This window comes from Crocodylus siamensis, chromosome 2 (genome assembly GCF_052110815.1).
Source record: "Crocodylus siamensis isolate JL-2025a chromosome 2, ASM5211081v1, whole genome shotgun sequence".
NCBI lineage: Eukaryota > Metazoa > Chordata > Crocodylia > Crocodylidae > Crocodylus > Crocodylus siamensis.
In genome coordinates this window covers 246,296,804-246,309,978 of record NC_143396.1, presented here as the reverse complement: position 1 = coordinate 246,309,978, position 13,175 = coordinate 246,296,804, and the positions used below count along the sequence as shown (strand labels likewise).

General features: G+C 41.7%; 1 long non-coding RNA gene across 1 annotated transcript in view; it reads left to right on the top strand.

Moving 5' to 3' along the window:
* LOC149871975 (uncharacterized) overlaps positions 1-13,175 on the top strand; it is a 141,480-nt gene that overhangs the window by 41,969 nt on the left and 86,336 nt on the right. The window lies entirely within an intron of this gene.

Below are 13,175 nucleotides of genomic sequence, written 5' to 3'. Positions count from 1 at the left end.
ACGTTCTGCCTCTTCAAACTAGATAACTTATTCTGCTCAGTCTCCTATCATTACTTAACACAGAACATTATAGAAGGCCCATCTATATATACACATAAGAGCTCTTCAGGTAATTCAGTTTGAAATAGTATTCAGCAAAGATGATAAAGGCAGTAGAATATGCAGATTTTGTATGTTTTGAATAATATTTTTTAATATAAAGTCGAAAAGATTTACCTTGCGTTACAAAGCTGCTGAATGTTCCATCAAGACCATTTTCATGGTGATTTTAATATCTTTTTTATGAATTGCAACCAGTTTCACACCAGTCCCAGAGAAAAATAAAATACTGGTGAGTTTTAAAAAAAAATCTAAGGGTGAATGTTGAGTGGAAATCAAGAAAACTATGCAATAGAAATAAACAAACTAGGAAGAAGGGGTAAAAGTAGATCAAAGGACACAGCAAGTTTCTGAATGATATATAAACAGCTCAAAATGTGACTAGAGTAGTTTTAATTGCATTCTCTCTCATGTTTTGTTTTGTAATTGGATGAATTATGTTTGCTTGAGTTACCTTATTTATTCATATATCACACACACACCTACTTTCCCCCCTGAAGATTAGTAATTGGGGCTTCTCTCTCAAACAAGGAGTTCTATACAGTTTGGTTAAAAGGAAATGTCTTTTCCCTGCCCTCTTCACTCTGCCTATCCAAAACAAGATACAAGATGAGCAAATAAATATGGTAATTAAATCATGTGCATTTAGTACTTTTCCCCTCTCAAGCGTGGAGGTGTCCCTACTGTACATGACAAAAACTAAACGAACAACAAAAAAAAGAGCCAGCTAAAAGTTAGCAAGAACATTTGGCATACAGTTCTACCCCATAAATGTAACCTCTGTAATAAATAATTGCACACTAATGAAGTGATATAAAGCTACTTTTTTTTTTTTAGGTCAGGTTTTTGCCTGTCTAGTTCATACAGTTAGTACAAAAAAAAATTTTTTTTTTCCTTAAGGTGCTTTGTGGCTGTGACATTTGACAAAATTTGGAGTAGATGAATCCGTAGACTGCTTAGATAACACTGGCCTGTGAGCATATGACACTGCATGCGATGGTCTGGAAAGCTTCTTTCGGCCCTATATTCCTAAATCATTCATACAAGCCGATAAAGTAGTATGGCCAATATATCAGATTAGAGCTTTTAAGACATTAAAAGGTAATATAAACAAACCAGTATAGCATAACAATCTGTCAGAGCATGGCTCCATTGAGGCCAAAGGCAAGACATTCATCCTCTTAAATGGAGTCTAGATTTCACCCCTGGTCTCTGAGCTCCTTAAGGTCCCTGTCCTGCACCACTGCCTCCAGTTTGAGCAGAATGAGTCAGAAAATGCACAGATTTACTGGTGTCAGAGGGCTGTTGTTGCAGCTATGATGGTCCAGGGAAAATTTGTGAGATGAGATAATATCTTTTGATGTGTCAGTATTGCAAGAGTTAAGAGAGATGTTAAACAAGCTTCTGGACATAATGTGCCTTTCCTCAGGTCTAGGAAGGAAGCAGATATAGCCTAAACAAGATACCAGTCAGAACAATTTGTTTTGTTTAATTTCAGTGTGTAAATCAATGTGATCACTTGAAATAGGAACTGCTCTGTAAACCTATGGAGCTGAGAATGTGCCAGAGGTAGTTACAGACCAGAACAGGTGTTATAGCTAAACCTAATTATGTTAATGAATAAGACCATTCAAAAGAGGAGAGGGAAATTATCTTGAGAAATGTCTATTAATTTATAAGTCCAATGCACAAATTAATAACATCAGCAACAACCATAATAATAAGAAAGGGCAATTATGCATTTAGAACTTATTGGACATTTGAAACAAGGGCAGAAAATGCGTATTAGGAATCCTGTACTGATTCGTAAATTTTAAGTATCCCTACATATGACAATAGATATGGGATTACAAACCCTAAAGAAGATTCAAAGTGAGAAACAAGATCCAACAAATCTGGAGAGAAGAAATACATATGGGAAAGATGCATTTCAGATTTTCCTCCCATGTAAATTAATGACACCACTACCAAAATATGGCTTCAATCTGAGTTATTTGCCATTATAAGATCAAACATGCAAGGTATTGCTGCAATATGCTGAGCATACTTATGTTTCTGGGACTTCAAACACTTAATTTAAGAAGTCTGCGGTGTCATTTCCATGATTCCTGTTTACTTCTGAATTTAATTTCTGACATGGATCAACGTTTCCAAAACCGACATGAGAATTGTCTCTTGAGAAGAAAACAATTAGTGCTGTTAAGACTGCAATCTTATGATTATGAAAATCAGAACCAAGATTCTCTAGCAGGACAGTGGTTTAATCTCTTAAAATAATACTTTCCTCTTATCATGGTAAAAACTTCATGGTAAATATTTCCATATATGTTTGACTTCCCTAAACACAGAAACTGGACTGTTACCCATATTGCAGATTCAAGTACAAAAAACTGGTTTAATCAAAACCTTAAATCATTTTAAATATGTTAATCTTAAAAGATACAGAAACATTTCAAGCAGTGGCAATTTAAGCCACCAAAAACACATGATCTCTTAATATTTTTTCCAATTTATGAACTTAAAACTATTAATAGAATAGCAACAATAGAATTAGTATAGCGTTGTAAATATTTTGATTTAGATCAGTTAGATAAAGGAGCATCTAGGTTAAATGCATTTCAAAAGGATTTTACTACAAACCTTCTGGTAATGGGGATATCTATCATAGGTTAATTTTAGGGCCTTCTAAAGAAAAAAAATGTTACGTGGACTTACATATTTCCATGAGTCATAAAAAGCTATCAGAGAAAAGCATACTCTGATGGATGTAGGGCCACCACAGAAACTGACCCTGGAAAAAACAAACTGATTATAGGTAAACTTTTTTTTACCGTTAAATATACAAGACTGACACATCCTACAGAAAAAAATCATTACATTTAAATTTAATGCATGCCTTCACAGCAAGACCTTTCTGGAATTCAGTTCAGGGGAGAGGATGGGAAAAGTTAAACTAAGTGCATTAGGAAACTGCAAAAAGTTTCTTCAGCAGCGCAGATTAGATTAGTTAAGTCTTCCCTACTATAACAATGAACAATAAACTTCAAGACAGAGATCTTGTAGTAAAGTACAAGGCTCTATAAATGCCTCACCAACTCTAAAGAATACAACATATAAAACTAGATAAAATAGATATGAAAACCCACGACAGCTCACCTTGTGCCTTCTCGCCCATGCACTACTGTCACATATAACAAATCTACAAAGACCTAAAAGGTCATGCCTAGAGAAATAAAATATAGCAATAGCTCTGTGGGTGAAGGTCCAGGGTCTGGCTTGTTTTTCTGAACCAACAAAAAAGAAAAGGAGAGGGCCCCATGTGCCACATTAACAAGTGGTAATAAGTGAGCACCACACCTCCATAAAGCTGCTACTCTGATATGAAAGCTGTTTATGTGAAAGGAAATATACAGCTGCAATACATCAGAAAAAAATTACATCCATGAAAGCAGTCATTTTGCTCTCTTCACTGAAGATACAATGCTGTTCCTAATGACATTTATTTCCTAAATAAGAAAATTACTTAGTAACAGCTTTGCTCTTGATAACTAAACTAAAAATCTAATCAATCATAAGTTTTTCTTCAGCACACATCTTCATAATCCAATTCTGAATTTTGCATCTTGTATAACCTGAACAGGGAAAAGATTTGGAACAAATGCCTGATGGCCTAGATCAAGGGTGTTAAACATTTAGTCCACAGAGGTACATAGGGGGTAAAAAAGAAGGTACCAAGTAACGTGAGGCCTCTGCAGGTAATCTACATGCTTGGTAATCTGGTGGTAGCACCAGGCGACAAAGCTAATCTCTTTAACAGTTTCTTTTCTTCCATTTTTCTGAGCAGAGACAGGGATATCCCCCCCCACTGGGACCCCGGACAGACCCAGGGGAGGCTCAGCCAGGTCTAGAGTCAGTGAGGACCTAGTCAGGGAACTTCTAGAGGGATGAGATGTATTCAAGTCAGCAGGTCCTGATGACCTCCACCCCAGAGTGCTGAGGGAATTGGCAGAGGTCATTGCGGGACCCTGGGCACAGCTTTATGAACACTCGTGGTACTCTGGTGAGGTGCCAGAGGACTGGAAAAAGGACAATGTGGTCCCCATTTTCAAAAAAGGGAGGAAGGAGGACCCAGGAAACTATAGGCCTGTTAGTCTTACCTTAGTCCTGGGGAAGCTCTTTGAGAAAATTATCCAGAAGCACATCTGCAAGGGACCAGCAGGGGAGATTATGCTTAGATGCAATCAACATGGATTCATTAGATGTAGGTCCTGTCAGACCAACCTGGCTGCCTTCTACAACTAGGTCACAAAAGCCTTGGATGTAGGTGTTGCAGTGGACATAGTCTTTCTGGACTTTAGGAAGGCCTTTGACACCATCTCTCACCCCATCCTCATTAAAAAATTAGGCAACTGTGGTGTTAAAGCCTACACAGCCAGATGGGTCAAATGGTTGGAGGGCTGCACCCACAGTGGTGGTGGATGGGTCATTTTCGACCTGGAGGGCCATGGGCCACAGGGTTCCCCAGGGCTCAGTCCTCGGGCCCCCACTGTTCAATATATTCATCAGCAACTTGGACAACAGGGTGAAAAGCACCTTGTTCAAGTTCGCAGATGACACTAAGATGTGGGGAGAAGTGAGCACGCTAGAAGAGAGCGGCAGGCTACAACTAGATCTCAACAGGTTACAGGAGTGGGCAGATGAGAACAGGGTGGGATTCAGTACTGACAAGTGCAAGGTATTGCACCTGGGAAGGAAGAACCAGCAGCATACCTACAGGCTGGGCAACTCCCTTCTCATCAGCACAGAGGCAGAAAAGGATCTTGGAGTCACTATCGAGTCCAAGATGAACATGGGTTGCCAATGTGGGGACACAGTCAGGAAGGTTAATCACACCTTGTCAGGCATCCATGGATGCATCACGAGCAGGTCCAAGGAGGATATCCTCCCCCTCTATGCAACATTGGTCAAGCTGCAGTTGGAGTACTGTGTCCAGTTCTGGGTGCTGCACTTCAGGAGGGATGTGGACAGCATCGAGAGGGTCCAGAGGAGGGCCACTCGCATGATCGGGGGCAACAGGGTAGGCCCTATGAGAAGAGACTATGGGACCTGAAGATGTTAAGCCTCCACAAAAGAAGGCTGAGAGGGGATCTGGTGGCTGCATACAAACTTGCCAAGGGGGACCAGCAGGCAATGGGAGAGTCCCTGTTCCCCCGAGCACTACTGGGAGTTGCAAGGAATAATAGCCATAAGCTGACTGACAGTAGATTCAGGCACTACTTCACAGTCAAGGGGACTAGGAGCTGGAACCAGCTTCCTAGGGTGGTGCTTGCCCCTACCCTGGGGATCTTCAAGAGGAGGCTAGACAATCACCTAGCCAAGGTCGTTTGACCCCAGCATCCCTTCCTGCCCATGGCAGGGGGTCAGACTTGATGATCTGCTTAGGTCCCTTCCGACTCTACCAACTATGAAACTAAGGTGCAACATATTTGTAGTCCACAGGGCTTGTAGAGGGGCAAGTAATTTTTTTGAGGAGGGGAGGGGGGCAGAGATGGGGCATGCTGAAATTCAGGGTGTAGAGCCCTGTTAGCAATGCACATCAGTGGCACAGAGTGAATGATGGTTGCATTAACCCCAACAGATGCCATTTGCCCTGCCCTGACATCATTCCCAAATCCAATCCATGAGGAGCCCTGCAGTCCAGATCTGGCCTTCAAAGGAGCCCAGATCTGAACTGGGGGTGGGACAAGTTCGATACCCATGGCCTAGACAGATCTTCCGTTAAGAAAAGGTAAAGTTTCTAGGGGGAGGAACAACTTTTAGTATTAATAGAGCACTGGAGAACCAAGGCAGTTCATTGCTTCCCAGCAGTGTAGTCCCTGCAATGCAGACAGAGACCTAAAGCACTAGAAGGAAAAGAAGAGAGCTGGCACTGCCTTGGCAAGTAAACAAAAAAAGTGATCATAGGCTACTTAAACACAGGCAATAGCTAACACTTTGATTCTGAGTTTATATAATTACTAACAAACTGCCGGTCAGGAATGATGGATGAATTTTGAATAAAGAAAACAAAAACAAAAGGCTGCTGGCCTTGTCCCTCCTCCTCTACTCCATCCCCTCCATCATGGCAGTGCTCCACCAGACCACTACCTCCTGTCTATAACACTCTTGGAGCACTCTGATGGGTTGTTTCAGTAACCAATCAGAGTGCTCCAAGGACATTATAGACAGGCAGACAGATGTGCTAAGCCCTTTATTACATTAGAATTCTACTAAACCAAGTGGACAGTTTGCAAATCACATGTCTAATAAAGATTATAGCTGGAGGTACTAAATGGCATGGTTACACAGAGTTTTGAAAGTTTTTTCTTAGAATATGAACTTTTTATGCACTCTTTGAAGAAATGTTATTCTATTAGGGTTTGGAAAGATCTGTTATAAATGCTGCAAGAGTCTGATCCCTGATGAACATGAGCCTGCAATGCGATGCTGCAACTAGTAAAGCAACCAAAATGCTGGCTTGCATTCATAGATGCTTCTCAAGCAAATCCTGGGACGTCATTCGCCCCTTGTACTTGGCCTTGGTGAGGCCGCAGCTGGAGTATTGCATCCAGTTTTGGGCCCCACAATCCAAAAAGGATGTGGAGAACCTTGAGAGTGTCCAGAGAAGAGCCACGCACATGATCAGGGTCAGGAAAACAGACCTTACGATGACAGGCTGGAAAAGCGCAGGCTCAGGGGTGTGATCGGATGGCCACGTCTAAGTTTATCAGGGGTGGCCACCAGTTTCTGGGGGAACGTTTGTTCACTAGAGTGCCCCAAGGGATGATGAGGTCAAACGGTTATAAGCTACTGTGAGACCATTTCAGGCTGGACATAAGGAAGAATTTCTTAACTGTCCAAGTGCCTGAGGTCTGTAATAACCTGCCATTGGAGGTGGTTCAAGCACCTATACTGAACACCTTCAAGAGTAAATTGGATGCTTATCTTGCTGGGATCCTATGACCCCAGCTGACTTCCTCCCCTTCAGGCAGGGGGCTGGACTCAATCTTCTGAGGTCCCTTCCAGCCCTAATATCTATGAAATCCGTTGTAATCCTTGTACATAGAATAAACAGAATAAAATCTTGGATCATAGTTGCATCCTAAGAGTGCTGTAGCAACAAAGTTTGGCACCTGGGGAAAAGCCCACAGTGGCAGCCTGCCCTTGCCCCGCACACAGATCTCGGGGGCACATGACCCCCATGCTTGCTCAGGAGTGCACAGAGCAATGGGAGCAGTTCTTCCCCTGTCCCTGTGCCCCCTGAAATAAGCCACTTGTAGCTCTGTCCTGCCGCAGCTCAGCAGCGCCTGTTAGTGCCCCTTCACTTCAGCACCGGAGGCGGTCACCCCACTTGCCCTCCCCACCCTTGCTACAGCACTGGTCACTGGTGTTGGGAGTTATCTTTCAGAAAAACGGGATTACGCATGTTTCCATTTGCAACCACCTCTATTCTAACTGATAAAATACAGTGAAAAACAGGGCAAATACAACCAATGGGTCGTGGGCACTTGTTTCCAAGTGTTTCAGTAAGTAAGGAATCATTCCCTTTGCATGTACATAAACATGTATATGCTTTTTTATGATATTTCTGATACATGGTATTTCTAATACGTAAGCATCTAAGGAGTTGGTAAGGTTAGTTTAGTGCTTGGAGATCTTTGGATGCAAAGCATTCTATAAGTTTCAGGTTCCTACCAGAAGTTACATAGAAGACATGATTAACCAGTTAATCATGTCTTAAGTTGTGACCTGGCCACAAATTAAGGCAATTAATGGTGTCCTACAACAAGGAATTAAGCCACAGTTATTCCACAAAAAATGTGAAATAACTTCGTGGCTAGTTCCTACTGTACCTTTAATTAAATGTGTGGCCAGATGTGCTCCTGCAATTGGGAGATCCACCAGCTGATCAGGGCTCCCACCCATAGGAATGTATGGTGTGCTCCTGCAGCTAGCAGCTCCACCAGGTGAGCAGGCTCCCAGCCACAGGAGCTTGCTACTTGCCCGTGCTTCCAGCTATAATGTGCAAGAGGATCTGACTCATGATCTCACAATCATGCTTCCTACCCTGTACGTGTAGCATAGCAGGAAGAATGAATGTGGGGAATACACATCAGATCCCACTGCATCTTCACCTGCACATCTGGCAAGGGCCTCTGTCTGCTGTTGTTCCATTGGTTACTGTTGCTTTTAGTTGCTAGCTTTAATGCATACCTCCAGCTAAGCACCTAGTGCTCTTTGTAAGCAACTTTTCTCATTATTACATCAAAGCAATTGTAATATTTTCTTCTGTTATATTAATGCAATTCTTCATTATGTTACCGTATTTATGTTTGGTTTTTTTAAACTAGTATAAAGTTCTGCTTTCCAGAAACTTTCTTTGCCTGCAAAACAGGGAGAACATTTTCAGTTTGCTCAGTTTTATTAAGTTTCCCAGTTTACATCATGCTTCTAGTGCACCTAAATTTTAGCTCTTCCAAATAATCTGCAGTGACAATTTTTCCCTCTCCTTTTTTAGTTAAGAATTTATTTTGCTATTTTGCTATTCCATAGCACTCTACCAATGAGACTATTATCTTCTGGATGAATTACCTTTACAGATAAAAAATTCTCCATGCTAGGTCACTTGGCCCTTCTCCTCAAGGAGTCTATAGCCTTGGCATAGGACAGCTAACAGATTGCCTGAAGCCCTAGGACAATGACTGGGGTCAGAGGCAGATCCAGGGCAGAGGCAGTGGTACAGTCATCTCCCCCAACCCCCACCACCTTCCACAGTGAAGATCATGTGCTGGAGGCTCCACTGCTCCATGACCTTAGGGGTCTCCTGTGGTGTTCAAAGCATGGCTGGATTGGGACACCCCAGTGAACCAAACAGGGAGCAAGTGAAGAAGAGGAGATCTGCCCCCTAAAATGATAGCAAAATAATAAAAAATGATAGCTATAGGGAAATTATATTGAATGGTCTATTGCCACTGCTACTTCCAGCTGATTCAGGGGCAGGGAAAGCCCCAAGACTATCCATAGCTCCAGCAAGAGGTTTCAGGGAGTGGCTGAACAGGGTGTTGGCTACCTACTCCCTCCCAATCCTCCATATTTCCCCAACTGGCCTGAGGTCTCCAGTAGTGGGGAGCAGCTATGTAGAGTGCCAGGCAGGGCTGAGAATGTTGGTGTCAGTGGACAATCCGCACCCACACTTCCAGCATCTGGCTCCTGGAACCTCTCCTGTGCCCAGGTCAGCTAGAGACAGCAGCAGCATCTGGTTTCCAGGTGTTTCTGCTCCCTGCCCACTCCCCTGGGTATTCCCCATACTCTGGTAGCAGGCACTGGAAGAGAGAACCTACCACTGCTGCTGTCCCTGGCCAAGTTCAGCACCCCATGCTGCCACTTACTGAAGAGGCTGACAAGGTGCAGGAGCATCCCTGGGACTCCCCAGTCCCCAAGTCATCCAGGGACAGTAGTGGCAGTGCCCTGAACCAGAGGCATTCTGTAGACAACACCGCCCGCCTCCCGCCCCCACACACACACCATCATTGCTGCTTCTGCTGTCACTGTCCCAGATGAGTCCTTGCTTCCATGCAGCTAGAATGGAGCAGGCAGAAGCAGCTTTGGAGCTTCCCCAACCCCAGGGCAGTACGGAGAGCAGCAGTAGCAGGAGGAGGAAGATAGGGAAACTGGAGGGAAAGGGACACGTCCCTGAGCATGGAAGTTAGGGAGGGGAAAAGAAGGAAATCCTCAGAGACTCCCGTGATATGGTCCAGTCTGAAAGAGGGGTGTAGCCATGCTCCTGCACCTACTCTAGATCTGCTCCTGCTTTGAACACCCTCTCCACCTCCACCCCCTGTCAGACAGACACCTTGCACCTCTCCAGGCTGCAAGAGCCTGTACCTGCTAGCCATGCCTACACCTCTACCCACAGCAGCAGCTATTCCCTGCTGGTCCAGAGCACAAACCCTATCAGGTACACCTCTGTCTGGAGCAAAATGCTGACCGAATAGTTAACAATGATAACTATATGGAAATAATAATTAATGATCTCTTCCAGTTAAATGATCTGTGCCCATTGGAAGAACATATGCTTCTGTATAGCCCAAATGCAAAGGTATATGAATAAGGAAGAAGGATTACAGAATGGGGGACTCCATCCTGGAGAACAGTGACCCTGAACTATATCTAAGAATCGCAGCAACAAACAATTCAAAAGGAGGTCTCTCTACAATGCTGTGGTGAAAAGGGTCAATATAATTCTAAGGTATTTAAATGCAAGTTGGTGTAGGGAAGTCATTTTATTACCTTGGTATACAGCATCAGTAAGACAGGCTGGCATATGGTATACTGTACTGGGATCTGCATTTGTAAAAGAATATTGAAAAAACTGGAGGACACACAGAAGAAGCCAGGAAACAATCAGCTGGAGAAAACACTTGACAGAAACAGATTTAAGAAGCTCAATATGTTTAGTTTATCATAAAGAAAATTAAGAGGTGACTTTATTAGAGTGCCTAAGTACCTTCACAGGGAGAAAATATTAGGTTCCAAAGGGCTCATGAATCTAGTAAAGAAAGGCTATTATTTAACTGAAGGCACTCAGAACACTTGGCCCTCACTCTTATGTGGGTCTAATGTCACTAAGGACACTAGCTCCTATCACACAGAGTTAGATTTTAAGAAGAGTCATTTGGAATAGTCTCTGTTTCCAGAAATGCAGATTTAGTATGAAAGGAACTGCTAATCCTTACAACACATGCTTTGTAAAGACAAGCAGACTGAAAGAAAAAAAATCAGTGGGTAGGAGGACTATATAAAAAGAGAATAAAGGAGAGAAATAAGGAAAGCAATAAGAGGATGACAAAAAGGAAGAGCAGATAACAGTGCAAAGCATAACACATGAGGAACCTCTAGTAATAATTAGAAATGATCCCATAAATAACTTTTCATTAACTGAAAAGTATTCAAGTGCCTATCACACACACCTATCCTTGAGATGCACCTTTTTAAAAAGAAAACAAACATTTTGAGGATTTTTTGCCCAGAAAAGTTTAAATGCACTGTCACAATAATTAATAAAAAGTATTGTAAACATCCTTATTAATTAGCTACTCTCTGCTAGGCCACCATGAAGTCTTTCCAATTTACATAGAAGTAATTATAAAATCACTGACTCACAGAAACTGATCCACCTCTGGTGCTGCTAATGTCAGACAGAGAAGAGATGCAAGCTTGTTCCCAAAGCGTTACGCAGATGTACAGCAAGTCGACATATCGTAACTATATAACTGCTATAATCCCCCCCATGCAATTGCTGCCATGATTACCTCTATTACAGATTCAATTTAATCTACTGCAGGGTAAGGAACTTCTTATCATTCTTTTCTTCTCCACAGCATGAATGATGACGCATCAGATTTGTTTCACTGAGCAATACAAATAAGAACAAGGTGTGACTCAGCAAAAGCTTTAACTTTTGCATCAGGGAGACAAGACATGTACAGTCTGTGCAGACTTTTAGTAGGCAGACTGGTATGGCTGAGAAGTTTGCCTTCTGAATAAAGGTCTTTACTTTTATACAGTGTAAAAAACAAGTGCTGTTTGACAGTAACAAGGGCTGGGTTCAATTTTTAGGAGTCTCCTACTAATTGAAATAAAGCGGTCTCAAGCCCCACCCTTAAACCGGGAAAAACTAAATTACACTAGCTGCACACTCATGGTAAATAAATCTTAATTCCCTAAAAAACAAGTCTCTGGTTTTAAGAGAAAAGGCAAAACTACCACCCAAGTAGCCTTTTGTGACATTTCAAATAGTCTAATTTCAGTGTAAATCATTATCATTGCTACTTACTGTCTGTTATAGTGATGCCTACAGTCTATATACAAACCCATGCTAGGCACTATACAAGCAAAGTCCCCATCCAGGAGCCTTCACTGTCTAAAACTTTTTGCTGGGTAAGGAGCGACCAGGCATTCAGCAGCTGAGGAAAAGCTCAGCCTGTTTATCTATTGCAATAGACATGACCTGAGCTTTTTCAGACTTTCCAAAGCTTATCACCAAACCTGAAATTTTTTTGAACAATCACAATAACTTTTTCATTAGTTCGCATTTTTAGAATGTCTATACCCTTTGCTTTGTAGTTCCCACGCAGCAACAAATATCAGCTTTTTTCTGCCACTTCTTTCACTTTTTTGTGTTATCACTGAAATTAGTAAAGTATTTATCATCTCATTTGCACATCTTAAGATTCATGGCATATTACACTTCATTAACACTACACTACCATCTCTACTGCTACCAGCTACAGACTACACTTAAGGTAACATAAACATTTAATGACTGCTGGTTTACAAAGAGTTTGGTTTAAAAAAAAATATGACTCGATTCTTTAGTAAAAATCAGTATAACAACATTTCCATCTGCATTCATGGTTTGTTGTTAAAGTAACAACGAACGAAATGTGTCTCCTTTAAGAAAACAGAAGTTAGGAAACGACCTTGAGAATTTACGTTTATTTAGTGCAAGTTTTTCCATGTACAATAACCATAAAAGATGGATAGGCAAACAACTGCTATTTACCTATATACCATGAACCCTCTATACTATAATTTTATCTCCAGAAGGCAGTTTACCTAGAAAGGATATTCTAGAATTATTACTTTTAGGTGATATTACCCATAATTACATCTTACTGCAGCAAATCTATTACAGATTTGTAATGAACATACTGCAAACCAGTTTTTTTTTTCCCTGCAGATATGACTGTCTCCATGTTTGGGCATCTTTAATCTGGTTTAATATGATACAATACTCACCTGTCCAATGTTGATTAGTCCCCAGTGTTATATAGTACATTACAAAAGGGATTTTGCAATTTTTACTGAAAAAAAAAAAAAGCTCACACCCGAAACTAAGTTACAAACATTGCCCATGTTACTAGTTAGAATTCTGAACAAAATATGCCTAATCATCCTCATATACATTGTTAGCCACAGTCTCTGATTTTGTTACTTGGATATACCACTGATCCACTATTTTCTGTTTTCAAACC